The sequence below is a fragment of the Neovison vison genome, chromosome 1 (assembly GCF_020171115.1).
Source record: "Neovison vison isolate M4711 chromosome 1, ASM_NN_V1, whole genome shotgun sequence".
NCBI classification, from domain to species: domain Eukaryota; kingdom Metazoa; phylum Chordata; class Mammalia; order Carnivora; family Mustelidae; genus Neogale; species Neogale vison.
This window is the reverse complement of record NC_058091.1, coordinates 292,984,408-292,998,932: the sequence shown is the minus strand read 5'-3', so window position 1 is coordinate 292,998,932 and position 14,525 is coordinate 292,984,408. Positions and strand designations below refer to the sequence as shown.

The following is a 14,525-nucleotide window of genomic DNA, read 5'->3' as shown; positions in this document are numbered from 1 at the left end:
ATATATTTACCTTATTAGCAATAACCTATCAGAATTCAAAGGCTATCCAGAAGTTGAGACAGGAACTAAAGGTGTCCAACTGGTGTTTATGAGATGGTAGAAGCTAAAATTTCACCAAAAAAGCAGATGCCTGAAAGAAGAGTAGAGACTGCAATGTTTTTGATTTAAAATGCGCTACCTTTGGCCTTCTCAAATGAAACTTCTCATGCTCTCTTATCCTTCCCTACTTGAATTACCTCAAGAATCAAGGGCCTACTTAGTGACCTCTCTGCACCTCAATGGCTTTTTACCCTTCTTTGAAATGCCTATTTCTTGGAGGATAAAACATTTAATTCTTCCACCTGTCCTACCTGTGATGTCAGGAAGCAAACCCTGAGAACTGGAGGTGTGTGTAAGTAATTTACTAAGGGTAGGCTCCCAAGAAAAATTGTACAGGATAAGGCAGAAGTAGAACAGTGAAGGGGAAGAAGCCAAGCCAGGGCGCGATTTTAGAAAAAGGCCCAACTGCAGCATAACCAGATTTCTCAACAGCAATACTTAGTGCTAAATAACAAGAGAATAACCATTTCTGAAAGAAAATGCTTTTCAACCAAAGTTTCTTTAATAAATCAAGTATCCAGGAGCCTGGGTGGCTTAGTCGGTTAAGCCTGTGACTCTTGATTTGGGCTCAGGTCATGATCTCAGGGTTGTGAGATCAAGCCCAGCATCAGGCTCTGTGCTCAGCGTGGATTCTGCTTATCCTTCTCCTTTTGCTTCTCCCCCATGCACTCTCTCTCTCTCTCTCTCCCCTCTCAAATGAATGAATAAATAAATAAATAAAATCTTTAAAGATGAATCAATCAACTATCAAATTTAGTGACTACTTTCATTTCTACCAATTGGTAACCTAAAGCAGTTTAAAACAAAGAAAAAAAAAATCCTGTGGTCTGCACATCAGCTAACATTGGAACTGCTTCAGCTGAGGTCTATAAGGTGTCTGGTACACAGGTTTCTGGTGGAAAAATGTACATAACCATGAACTTATAATATCTACATTTTCTGAGAACCTGCATGTTGAAAACTAACATCAGAAATGAGCCTATATCTAGTTAGAAAAAGTCCCTGTAGATGAAGCGGTGGAGGTACTAACAGTGACACAACAGGTGTCTGAATCTGAAGTTGACGGTGAAACTGCCATGGAACCCAATAAGCTTTCCACATCTGAAGCCAAGGTTGGTGCTGCAATACGGCCAAGGAGGGCAGGGACAAGGAACTGGAAGAAACTGTTGCTGAGGAAACACCATCCCAAGACAAAGAGCAGGCTATCTGATGTGGAGACTTGGGGGAGCCAAGAACACACAGATGAAAGAGTAGGTAAGAGTGATTTAGCCACCAAGCTCGTGGGTAGTTGAAAAGACCTAAAGGAGGTAGGCTGAATTCCAAAGGAAAGTCAAACTGGGAAGGAGAACACAGAAAGTGGAAAAGGAAGGGATGCTGTTGGTTTCAGAGATCAACAGCCACCCCAAAGACTTGAGGTAGACCTGGACAAGCAAACTCAAAAGAGGGAAAAGGAGATGAAGGGGCTCCCTCTAACCACCTTCTTCTGCCTGTGGGTGGGATCAAAATGTCAGAGATGATACACCAACTTCTAGAAAGAAAGTATAAATTAAAGACCATAATACACTTTTCTAGAGAGCAGCACTGGATGTTGTTTGATCAAGAGGCGGCCCCGTGGAAGGCTCAGAAACAACAGCAGCGGATGGAGACCCTGGGAATGACATCTCCACTGCCTTCTGACTCTCTTGGCTACAATGCCCCTCATCATCCCTTTGCTGGCTGCTCACCAGGTTATCCCATGCAGGCCAGCACGGATCCTAGCAATGGACATTGCTGGGAAGGTCCTCCTCCCCACACCCAGCATGGACCCTGTGTGTTCTCATGCTCCTTACGATCATTCTCAGCCCTTAGTGGAACTCTGTATGGAACCCCTCACTGCCCCTCTGCATGTGGCAGCCCCTGGGAAGTTTCCAGTTCACAGTATGTGACCCAAAGTGATGATGAGGTTCACCAAGACTTCCAGCATCACCATTTTGCCAGTGCCAGCCCCAGGCCAAGTCCAGGGATAAAATGTGGGGTCTGAGATTTAAACCAATAGCCTGTCGGTGTCCAGCAGCAGTACCCTCCTGCTGTAGGATCAAGCAACCATATATTACCAAGGACAGATTTATCCAACTGTCTATGGTGTGACATCAACCCTACTCACAGACAGCTCCACCAGCTGTACAGTTATGCCCAGCCAAGTCGTCCGTACACCCAGGAACAACAGATTTCCACAGCTCATGCACAGCCCATGCAACGATGGTACAGAAAATTGCAGCCATGACTGCAAGTTGCAACATGGTGACCTCGGTCCTTACAACCTCCTGAAATGGTAGCAAAAATAATCTTCTGGATCTGCCACCCCCTTCTCCTCCCAATCCAAAAAGCCATTGTCTTAGCTCCCAACTAGAAGACAGGCCAAGATCCAAAAGGGAGATGAGATCACAAGGCAGACTCAGTGGGACCCTCCTACTTGGGAAGGCCCAGGAGAGGATGCCAGCCTTGAACATGAAGCTGAGATGGACCTAAGAATCCTGACATATGATGAAAAACCCAGGAAGACCTCAAAAAAGCCTAAGGCAGCAGAAGCAGACACCTGAAGTGAGCTGGCTAAGAAAAGCGAAGAAGTATCAGAGAAGAGATGCTCCAGTTCGTGGTCCAGGGCGTGAACCCTTACCGGAAACCTGACTGCAAAATGGAAAGAATTACAACTGAAGTCTTCAAACACCTTGCTCACAAGCTGACTCAGGATATTATGAATAAGGAGCTGAAATACTGTAAGAACCTGAGGACCCAGAGTACAAAGAGAATGTGAAACATGAAACCAACAAGTATGTTAAAAAGTACATGCGTAAGCCTGGGGCTGTTTACAAAACCAAAGAAACTGAATTAGAGTGATTCATGGGGCCAGGGTGGGAGGACAGGTGAACAGGTAGGATACACTCCGGAGAAGAAACACTGTGGGCCCACTGACCCACCCACCCTCCAGGGCTGTGCTACAGGTGACACATCGCCCTGGGGAACTGACACCTGCATATTTCAATTGAAAACCATGGAAATGAGCTCCATGTACAACAACTGATCCATGCTTGTGAGCTGAGGGGGGTGTGGTTGGAGGCCATCAGAGGGAAGGGCGTAGGGAAGGATCCTGTGAAGATCCCTAATCCCATTCCCAAACCCGCACTCCTCCCTGAAGGGGCTGTCAGTGCCCAAACCCATGCTCATCCCCTCCTGTGACCCCTCACCCTGATGATCTGTATTATATTTTAATGTATACATGAATATATTGAAAATGATTGGTTTGATTTTTCCTGGTTTTGTTTGTTTTTCATTTTGCTTTTAGACTCCTTGTGCTAGATCACAGGAAGGGCTCTGTACTGATGGTTTAAGTTCTCCTACAAGGTTTAAGTTGTTATCATGTAAATATTCCAAAGCAGGCTGCCTTGTGATTTCCCACAGCCTGGTGCTCTGTTTGTTTTTGTTTTTGTTTCTTATAGGTCTGGTGCTCTGTTGATAAGATTGATTTGCTGCTTAAAATCACTTTACATTACCCAATTTTTCCTGAACATTTCATGTAAAAAAATAAAATGCATTAAAGAAATAGCTATATATATGCCCTTGGAGTACCTCAAAGATTGCAATTTTTTTTTGTAATTTTGCAATTGCAAAATTGCCAGGAAAGACACATCTTCACATTAGGCACAAAGGGTTTTTACAGGCAAACCTGGCTAAATTTGCAATGCACAACTACCAATCACAACTTAGTGTTTTAAAAAAATAATTTGATTACGATCATGATTCTGTGTGTTAATAGTTTCAGCATAGCAGAGCAGAAATGGCTCCTCTTTCATATGCAGTGACTAGAGTCTCAGAGAGACTGAGCAGCTGGGGGGAACCCGATGGCTGGGAGTTGGAATCATGCAGCTCCAATTCTCAAACATGTCTTATAATTGCCATAGAGAAATGAATGAGAAAACTGGCAAAACCAACAGTGGCTATTAAAATTTCTGCTAAAACCTGCACGCTGTGACTTCCGCTCATGTTTCACTGATCAAACAAGTAAATGACAAAGCAAGATGTTAAGAGGGGACAGAGAGGTAGGCTATATGCCTCCCACATCAAGACAGGCCAAGATCCAGAAGGGAATCTTCTGGGGTTGGGATGCATAAGGCAACGTATCCCAATTTCTGTCACAGTATGGGTTATCTCTTTCCCAACACTGAAATCCTATGACCCCATACACAGAAAAATGTTGAGAAGTTTTGTGGGTCATTTAAGTTCAGCTGAGAAGTAAATAAACACTGCCGTGAAAATTCTGAGTTCACGTCTTGATTGAGATTTTTGCTTTTAATTAATCATTTTCCAGAACAATGCAATCTCTGATTTTGTAAATGGCCACAGGTGGGGTTGAGGATACAGTGGGGAAGGAATATGTGCCACACAAGTGTCCTAGTCTGCTTGAACTGTCATAACACAATACCACAGCCTATGGCTTAAACAATAGACATTTATTTTCTCATAATTCTGGAGGCTGGAAAGTCCAAGATCAAGATTCTGGCAGGGATCAGTTTCTAGCAAGAACTCTCTTCCTGGCTTGCAGATGACCTCTTTACCCCTACATGGCTGTTCCACTGGGTATGCACCTGTCCTCTTGAATTAGGACCCCACCCTTATTACTTCATATAACCTGAGGGACCTCCTAAACACCTTACATCCAAATATAGTCAAAATGGGGGTTAGGGCTTCAACAGCAATAAAGTAGATGTAAGAAATAAGAAGACTGTTGATGAAGGACTCAGATCAGGGCTCTAGCATAAAGACAAGAAGTTGGGAGAGGAAAAGCTGTGTCTTGAACATATACCTGAGAATGTAAAGATCTTTCTATAAGTCGAAAGTGCCTCCCAATACAACATGGTCATTTTAAAAGGAACATGCAGCGTAGAAAGGTACCTAGGCCTCGCAGAGGGTTCTTGACATACCACAGCCACGCACCAGTCAGTTCATTTCTTGCTTCCATTGCTTTTTCATGAATGAAATGGAAATAAAATACAAGACTGCATCAGTGCAGTCATTTTTCACTCAGAACATGTGAACTCGTGTCAAGCTGCCATATCAAAGAGCTGAGAAAGGAAACATTAATATGTAAAAATAAAGGTTAAAATGGGAAAATGCCACAAAAATATTAACAATAAAACTGGCCTGTGGGATTACGGTCTACATGAAAGTGTTTCTTTGTAGTCTTACTCTTTTCCCTGACTCTTTCATATGTATTTTCTTCAGTTCCAAAATATAAAGTGAACTTATCTATCCTCTCTCCTGAGTAATTAGCCTTTAAAATATATGCAGTGAGTTGGCAATATGTGTAGTTCATTTGAAGTGGTTAGTACTCAGAATTTTGTCCTTCATCCTCCATTATATTATTTTTATTTGGGTGATACTTCACTTTGTACAATTTAAGCCAACATTCATAAGTGGTTCTGAGATTTCTAACAAAAGGATGAAATAGAAAAAGTGCTTATGCAAAGATCTTTTCTCTAGGTCACTCCACCCTACGACTGTATTGTCATCTAGATGAGGGCCATTTCACTGCAAGAAATAAAATCCCCACTCTCACTTTATAACGCTCCCCAGTGACCAGTCGCTCCTGTGGTGTCCTTCACACGTAAGCCTTAGCACTGACAATCTGGTCACTTCCTGGGAGTCCATAATGCCCTCAGGACAGAGAAAGAGACCTGGCACTCTTCCAGTTCACATAATTGCACTCTTCTTACTTAACATTCGCCTATATTTTCAATTAAATGTAACACTTCAGTCTATCAAATCCCTCTGTGCCGGCGTACGGTTGCTGTGTTTCAGGTTTGTTCTTCACCTCCATGACAGGCAAAGTTCGCAAAGTCTGTGAATTGATAGCCTGGAAGATCCTATGTAAATGCAAACTATCATCAGTTCCATCACGGATCTGACTTTGACCATTTATGGAGGATCTATAGACCCTCAGTACCTTGCCCATAATGTTGGTAATTTTCCCAGAACTGTATTTGGGCATTGTCCAAAATTTTGTTGTCAAGTGACCTTTGCTGTTTAATGGAAAAGATAAAAGTTTTTATACCAAAGAAACAGCATCTGAATGGATTGGTGGCAACAGGCAGTGAAAAAGCACATCACATAACACCGGAAGAAGCCATAAAGCTCCATAAAGGCCACCTGCTTTCTAGGTGATTATACCAGATAACAAAAGTCAGACTAAATCATTGGTGAATTTACTCTTATATATTTTCAATTCAAAGGAAATAACTGTGGATTGAACATAAAAATCTCAGCAATAAATTTCTGGTTTCATCAAATAGCAGCATTTAATCACATAACTACCTTAATTTTTTCTTTAATTTAATTTTTTCAGTGTTCCAAGATACACTGCTTATGCACCACACCCAGTGCTCCATGCAATATGTGCCCTCCTTACATAACTCCCTTTATATCTTACGCTTCATTTTGAACATCTACACTTTAAAATCCATAGCAACCCTTTGTTCAATTTAATTCTCCCAACAATCTTTTGTAGTGATCTGTGGGTCGTCTCTGCCTACAGCTGCTAGCCATGATTTTGCTCTCTTCCTAGATTTTCAGTAATACTTAGTCTGTAACCAAATAAGTAGAATGAAAATATGCCATTTTATCTCATCTTTTGTCATGTCTGAAGATCTCCTTCCAGTTAAATTATAAAGTCCTTAAGCTTGTATCTATCCTTTCTAGTGTTTAATGGTATTTAGGGCACAAGACACACATTACATGAATGCTTACAGGTGAGCACTGCCTAGCCTCGGGCGTTAACTGACTCAAGTCCTCATAGTCAGGTAATGTACATACCAAATCTAACTGTAAGGTTTCTGACTCAGTGTACAGTCAGCTTTTCTCTTCTCTGCAGAATTACTCCCTAGAGAGAAGATGTGCCCTGAGCATCCTCAGCTGTCCTTTGGCCCACCTTTCTGCATGGATATATCATGAGGTAAAACATGCCTTTTCAACCCATAAGAGCTTTATTGATCTGAGAATGAATCAGTTGTGTGTGTGTGTGTGTTTGTTTTAATTTGGGGTAAGTGGTAAATCCTATTAGGACATAAATCCGCAGTATCAGTAAGGGTTTATCTGGCTGGCTAGGAAATCCACTTAAACCTAGACGTGGAACAGAAGCATGTTTAGGTTTTAGGCAGAATATAATCAGTAACCCTGGAACCACCAGCTGCATCTGAGCGCTGACCATTTCTAGCACTCCAGTCCGTGGGGCAATTTCTAGACTGCAAGCAACATCTCTTTCCATAGAACAGTACCCAGAGAAAGAGTAAGTGGTCAATCCATGTTTAGCGATTTCAGTGGCATTGTTTTGTAGTATATAAACTTTCTAATATGCTTATATAGTTATTCAAGGAGATGTAATATAAAAATAATAGAGAAGACATGGGAACTTGAATATCTCCACTTAGGAAGACCACGGGGATACAGCAATTTCAGAGAAGAATCTGATTTAGTGGCAGCTGGGACTATGAAGAGCCTATGGGGGGAACAAAAGGTTGGGGAAGTTAGTTAACAAAGGACCTCCTTGGGGATGCATTCTTGGGGATGCATGAGTATGCAGATCCTAAAGGATAGTAGTCTTTATGTATTAAAGCTGAGACCACGCATCTCACATGCATTGCTTTGTGAAGTCCTTGAAGCAATCCAGGAAATAGGTACTGCTATCTCTTCTACAACGCTAGAAAGTGCATTTCAGAAAAGAAAAAAAAAAATCACAAACAGGTCTTTCTCACCTCAAAACAGCCTTACAGTTTATCCTGGTGATAATGAAATACAAGTCAATATGAAGATAAGAGTACAGGAGAATGTTGTTGAATGGAGAAGTCTAAAGTATGATTTATAAAGGAGATAATGGAGATGGAATGCCCCCCAGGATTAAATACCTTCCAAGCTTCAAATGGCTCAGCTCAAAGCTCCAGAGGATCTAAGACCGAAACTCTGGAACATTTATCCAGGAATCCCTTTGAATGCTAGTGAATTTCTCTGTTTTCCTTAACCCACCCCTCCCTAACTGCAAGGGAATTGGGGAAAAACTAAATTGAAGTCCAAGCTGAAAGCCAGGAAGCATTGGGTTTTCTGTCTTTTATTGGGAGAAGCTTAAAAAGACACAAACTCTGAAGATTCCTCATCAGGTACACTGAAAGGGATGTTAATCTCCAGCTGCAACCTCCCAGTCAGGGGTTTTAACCCTGGCTGTGCTTTAACCCTTGAGTCACCTATAGGCTTCAAAATAAATACTGTTATCTGGACTTCAGGCTCAAAGTCTCCAATGTTCACTGTCTAAAGTCTACTACTACTTATCTAGAATTCAATTTTAGTTTGTGGTGGTGGTTGTTGTTGTTTTAAATTCCCCTGGGTGACCAGCATTGGAAGCTAAATTTGGGAACAACTGATAAGGAGGAGGAAAGTTTGTATCTTACAAACAAAAAAGAGCATGAGGATAGTCACCAAAGTATAAAATCTGAAACTCTGATAATTTTGAAAAGACTCAAACCACATTAAAAACAAACAAACAAAAAAAACCCCAAAAAAACCCACAACAATATCAACCAAAAAAGAAACAAACAAACAAACAAACCTGAAAAAACAGAAGAAACAATTCCAAATTGCAAAGAACCACATGAGAATAAGCATCACAATTTAGAAAAGGAAGTAGACCTACATGGTGTATTTGGGCTGAAAATTCTAATTTGGGACAAAAAGATAAGCAGTTTCCTTAACGTGTAAAGTCTAGAAGAATTAGACAAAGTTAAAAAGTGAAGGCATAAAAAAAAAAAAAAAAAAAAAAAAAAAAAGTGAAGGCATATAAGCAAAGGAGAAAAATCTGTTCTTCTAAAATAACGTTTTTTTTCCTTTGTTTTCTTGTATTTTTTTATTAGGAAAATTATAATCTTTTTATTAAGTATTATAATAGAAACTGAAAAAGAATTGTTAAAGGAGTACTTGTCACTAAAAGAGACAGAAAGGGACTTAGCAACCAGTTTGATATAAGCAAATTAATTTTCAAAACATACACTTATTTCTACTGTACATCAAACCATTAGAAGTTTAAAATGATACAATGCGAGTAAGATATAGAAGGTACCTTCTAGTCATTCCATCTCTACATATTTTAGCAAGGTTTGTATGGTTTTTTTTTTGTTGTTGTTGTTGTTGTTTGTTTGTTGTATTGCCATAAGAAATAATTAGGGTGCCTGGGTGGCTCAGTCAGTTAAGGTGGCTGTCTCCAGCTCAGGTCATGATCTCAGGTCATTGAGCCCCATGTCAGACTTCCCTCTAGGCAGAGAGCCTACTCTTGCTGTCTCTCTCTCTCTCTCTCTCTCTCAAATAAATAAATAAAATCTTAAAAAAAAAAAAAGGAAGAAAGAATTAGATTTTGCATTCTACAAAGATTATCACAGTTTACTTGTTTGGTTTTTGGAAGTTGGACTTTTGGAAAATCACTCAGAGCACAAGAAATATGGAGGTCTTCATAACAAATACTTCTATTTCTAACCATATTCAAGTCAGTGCAGCCCTGGAAATTAATATGCTCTGGCTGAAAAGAGAAAGCTCAACCAAGATGTGTGCAGACACTTGGCTTTGTTTACTGTGAGAAGCTCTATTAACCAAGCATTTGCCAGCTTTATTAATTCTCCCTGACTGTTGAGTCTTCCTGATTGTTTATTTGTTTGTTACCATTAGCAGAGTTATTTTATAAATTCTCTCAGTATTGCCATATGTTGCTGCCTACCATCAGTCAGGAGTGGACTGGAGCATCCAGCAGAGGAAATTGAATTATGGCAGAATTGAGGAAGAGTGTAGCTATTTCCTTCTTACTGAAATGCAATTTGTTCTTTTCAGCTGGTGATATGGAATTAGGAAGAACTGCTCAATGAAATAATTGTGGTACCATCCAAATGGACAGAACTTCACTGCTAACTTTCTATAGAAGTTAAAGAATAAAACATCTCATAGCTTATGTGCCAAAATTATACTAGTTCTGTTGAATGTGTTTCTTTATAATTCAATCCCATGTGGTTAATCATCTACACATGTTTTCTTTTTGAGTAGTTTTCTGAGTAAAAATTTAGACAGCCAGATTGTTTTATTGTTGCTGATTTTAATAAGAAACTAGCACACTTAAAATTTCTCCCTACAATCAAGAGAAATCTATTGAAAGATCTTCAAAGCATCCATGATTACATAAGAAATTTTTCTGAAAATACTAAAACCATACTGATAGTATTTGAAAAAAAAAAGTGGTTGCAAGGTAGAATTAGTGAGAAAGTCAAAAAATAAACCCCATGTCTGTCTCAATACACAATATGTTTCTATTGAATTTTAAATGTTAGCTATCTTGAGGGAGAAAAAAAACTATAGAAAGAGATTAGGTTTTAGTCCTATTCCACCTTAAACTTGGGGTATTTTATTAGCTGAGTTATGTTATCCATCTGAAGTGAGATTCAGTTTCTTCCTTCAGGGGTCTCTGAGTATCAGGTGCTCCAAGGGGAGCATATGTTTGATGAACACCAAGGAGGCAAGTTTGTTGACTGAGGGGCAAAATCAATGAGAAGTAACAAGAGTTAAGAAGAATGAGAGGCAACAAGTATACCAAATTGGGCTTTTAATCTGAGCAAGGAGGGAAGACATTGGACTGATAGAACAGAAAGATGACTTCGTTTAAAAGGTGCGTCTCTGGTTACAATGTGGAAAATAGAAGCAAAGGAAGAATAAGACAAAGGGGCATGGAAACAAATAGGGTCCATTTGAGTGGGCTAGCAATAATTGTGGTAGCTTGGTCCAGAGTGGTAGTAAGAGCACAAGGAGAAGAAGAAATAGACTTGAGGTGTACTCTGTATGTAGAACCATCAGAATTTGTAGATGGATTGAGTAGGTAATGAGGAAAAGAGGAAAGTCAAAGCTATTTCAAGGCTTCTGGTCCTGGGAGCTAGGAGTGTTGAATTACAGTTTTTGAGATGATAAGATGAGAGAAGGAGGCCTGGGAACAACATCAGGACGTTGGTTTTGAACATATTAATTATGAGATGTTTATTATACATCCAAATGAATCTTTTGGATAGTCAGCCTCAAGTAAGCCTGGAACTTAGAGAGTTGTCTGGCTTTGAGATATAAATTTGGGAGCCCTCAGCTTGTAAATAGAATTTATAGCTATGAAATAGGGTGACACAATTTAGAGAGTAAATATAGGGAAGAAATCCAAGAAATAAGCCATCAAGCCTTCCAAGAGTGAAAGTCTGGAGAGAAGAGATCAGCAAAGAGGACCCAGTAGGAACAGATGGTAAGGTAGAGTAAAAGTTTATAGAATAATGCCTTGAGGGCCAAGTAAAGGAAGTATATCAAGAAAAAAATAGGCTGATCAATTATTTACTGCAAATTCTCCTAACTGATGAGTACCAGGAGGTCAGGGATTAGACTACACTAGCCTGGATTAGATTTGTTGTGGCAATTTGAGGTGACTTGGCAAAAACTGTTTCAATGGGATGGTAAATACAAAAGTTTGATTAGACTAAATTCAAAGGAAAATGAGAGAGGAGGAAGTAGATGAGAATATAGATTACCCTTTGACGAATTTACCTCCACAAAGAAGCAGAGAAATGGGCGCAATTGCTGGAGACATTTGGGGGCTGATGAGAGGAGCATGAGTTGCTTTTTAATAAATGTAGGATATTTGTATGCTTGGAGGGAAGAGGCACTGTTGAACTGAGAGAAAGATGGAAGAATTCACGGAGCAATGTCCTTGAACAGGTGAAAGTAGATGACTCCTACTACACATGTGCAGGCATAAATCATTGTGAATAGCACTGACCATTTGTTCAAAGTAATAATAGAGAAGACAGTGGGTATGTCCTTCGATGCCTGAGGGTAGACAATTGTGGTGATAAAAGCTTACCAAAGTTAACTTTTTATTGTTCGAATTTTCTCAATAATCTAAAAAACAAAGCCATCAGCTGGTAATGAAGAGAATAACCGGCAGAAGGTATGGGGAGAAAGGAAAATATTTAAATATTAAAGACCATAACACTCAAAGTGTAGAATTTATAGGGCTGTATACTGCAAAGGAGGCTCCTTCAGGGAAAGACCTCTATGATATGCATAGGAGCCTTCTTGAATCTTTCATCAGTATCAATCTGTACATATGTAAAGTAAAATTCCATTATGCTGAATGAAGAGCAACTTTCAAGGAAAGAAAATTGTAGGAGAGCTATAAGTTGAATAATTAGCAGAACACACTAAAAGCCAATGAGTGTTCAAATTCTCACTAGCCAGCATTGAGAAACCTCACTGAACACAAGATGACTGCAGCTGAATCCACAGGAAGGCCATGCCTTAACTGTGGGACTAAATTAGTCCAGTGTAAAGGTTATAACAGGTCACCATCTTTTAATAGCTTAAAAAATGTTAAAGGGATCAACTTTACCCACAAATAACCAAACTAAATACAAAAACAAAGTCTAAAACTCTTTAAAGGAAAACAACAAACCATACATTCAACAATATAAAGTACATAGTGGCAATACACCAATTAAAAAAAAAATACAGGATGTTAAAAACAAGCAAACAAATTAACAAACATAATCCATAAACATCTTGGGGGGAAAACACCAGAGAGATCCAGAAATGACAGAAATAATGAATGAAGACAAAGAGGAAACAAGAACTAAATAATAAATGAGACAAACAGAAAGCAAAGACTAAGATGGAAAAGTAAATAATCTAAATATATCAATTGAAAGGTAGGTCTTGTAAGGTCCGATAAAGACAAGACAGAACCCTTTGTCATCTAAAAAGAGATACATCTTAAATGAAGAAGACAAAGAGGAGTCAAAAGTAAAATAATAAGAAGGAATGACATCTACTACTAATCAAAAGAAATCTGAGTGGTGAAATAAATATCAGAAAATAGACTTTAAGACAAGGAATAATACCAGGAATAGAGAGGGCTCTTCCATAATGAAAACAGGATCAATTCATGCAGAAGACATTATAATCCTAAATGTTCAAATCGCATGAAGCAAAACTGAAAGAACTGACAGAAGAATTAAATCTATAATTGTGGTTGGAGATATTAATACTCCTTTCAATAGCTTAATACTGATAAAATTAAATAGACAAGAATAAGTAAAGGGAGAGAAAACATGAAATACAGCATCCACCAACTGAACCTAACTTGCCTTTATGAAACACCTACCCAGTACAGTAGGTGGTATAATGCCCGCCCCTCACCACAAAATTTGTGTCCATTTAGAACTTCAAAATGTAAAATTATTTGGAATAAGAGATTCTGCAGATGTAATGAAGATAAGGATTTTTGAGTTGATATCATCCTGGATCAGGGAAGAGCCTAAATCCAATGACACTGTTCTTATAAAGACTGTAAGGAGAAGACACAGAGAATGAGATGATATAAAGACAGAGCCATGAGATGCAGAGATGTTTCTACAAGCCAAAGAATTCCAAAGATTGTTGGCAAGCACTTTTGGTGGTTTAGTTTTGGTGGTCTAGTTTTTGATTAGAAGAGGGTCATGGAATGGATTCTCCCTCAGAGCCTCTCCATAAAGAACAAATCCTGTCAAACAATTGGTTTTAGAGTTCTGATCCCCTGAATAGTGAGAAAACAGAACTGTTGCTTTGTCACCCAGTTTGTGGTAATTTATTACAACTGCCCTAAGAAACTAATATACCCACCCAATGACAGTGTAATACACATTCTTCCTAAGTGAGCACAGACCTTTTAACAAAATTGAAAAGTCTTGGTAATTCCAAATATATTCAATTGTATATATAGAGAACCTGCTCAGACTACAAGATTAAATCAGAAGTTAGTTACAGAAAGACATTTTGAAAATTGCAAATATTTTAAAATTTGAACAGAAAACTAAATAAATCATAGATCAAGGAAGAAATCACATGGTTAATTAGAAAATATCTTGAACTGAGTTAAATTAAAACCCAACATATCAAAGTCTGTGGAGGCAGTTACAACCGTGTTTAGAGTTACATGTTTTGTTTTAAATACTATCAGAAAATAAGAAAGATTTAAAATCAATAATTTAAAAATCCATTGCTTTTCTAACTTCTTGCTAGAATATAAGCCAATTAAATCCAAATAAGTAGAGAGAAGAAAAAATTAAAATAAGAGAAAACAGAAAACACTAAGAAAAAAAATCATTAAAACCAAAATGTAGTTCTCTGAAAATATCATTAAAGCCAAAAAAAATCATTAAATTAAAAAAATCATTAAAACCAAAATGTAGTTCTCTGAAAATATTAAAAACATTTATATATCTGTAGTTAGGATCATCAAGAAAAAAACCAAGACACAACTTACTAATATCAAAAATAGAAGGAGAGATTTATAGATCCAATAGACA

General features: G+C 38.6%; 1 pseudogene; it reads left to right on the top strand.

Annotated features, from left to right (window-relative positions):
- Positions 1-2,407: 2,407 nt before the first annotated feature.
- Positions 2,408-2,976, top strand: LOC122894453 (annotated as a pseudogene).
- The last annotated feature ends 11,549 nt before the right edge of the window (positions 2,977-14,525 follow it).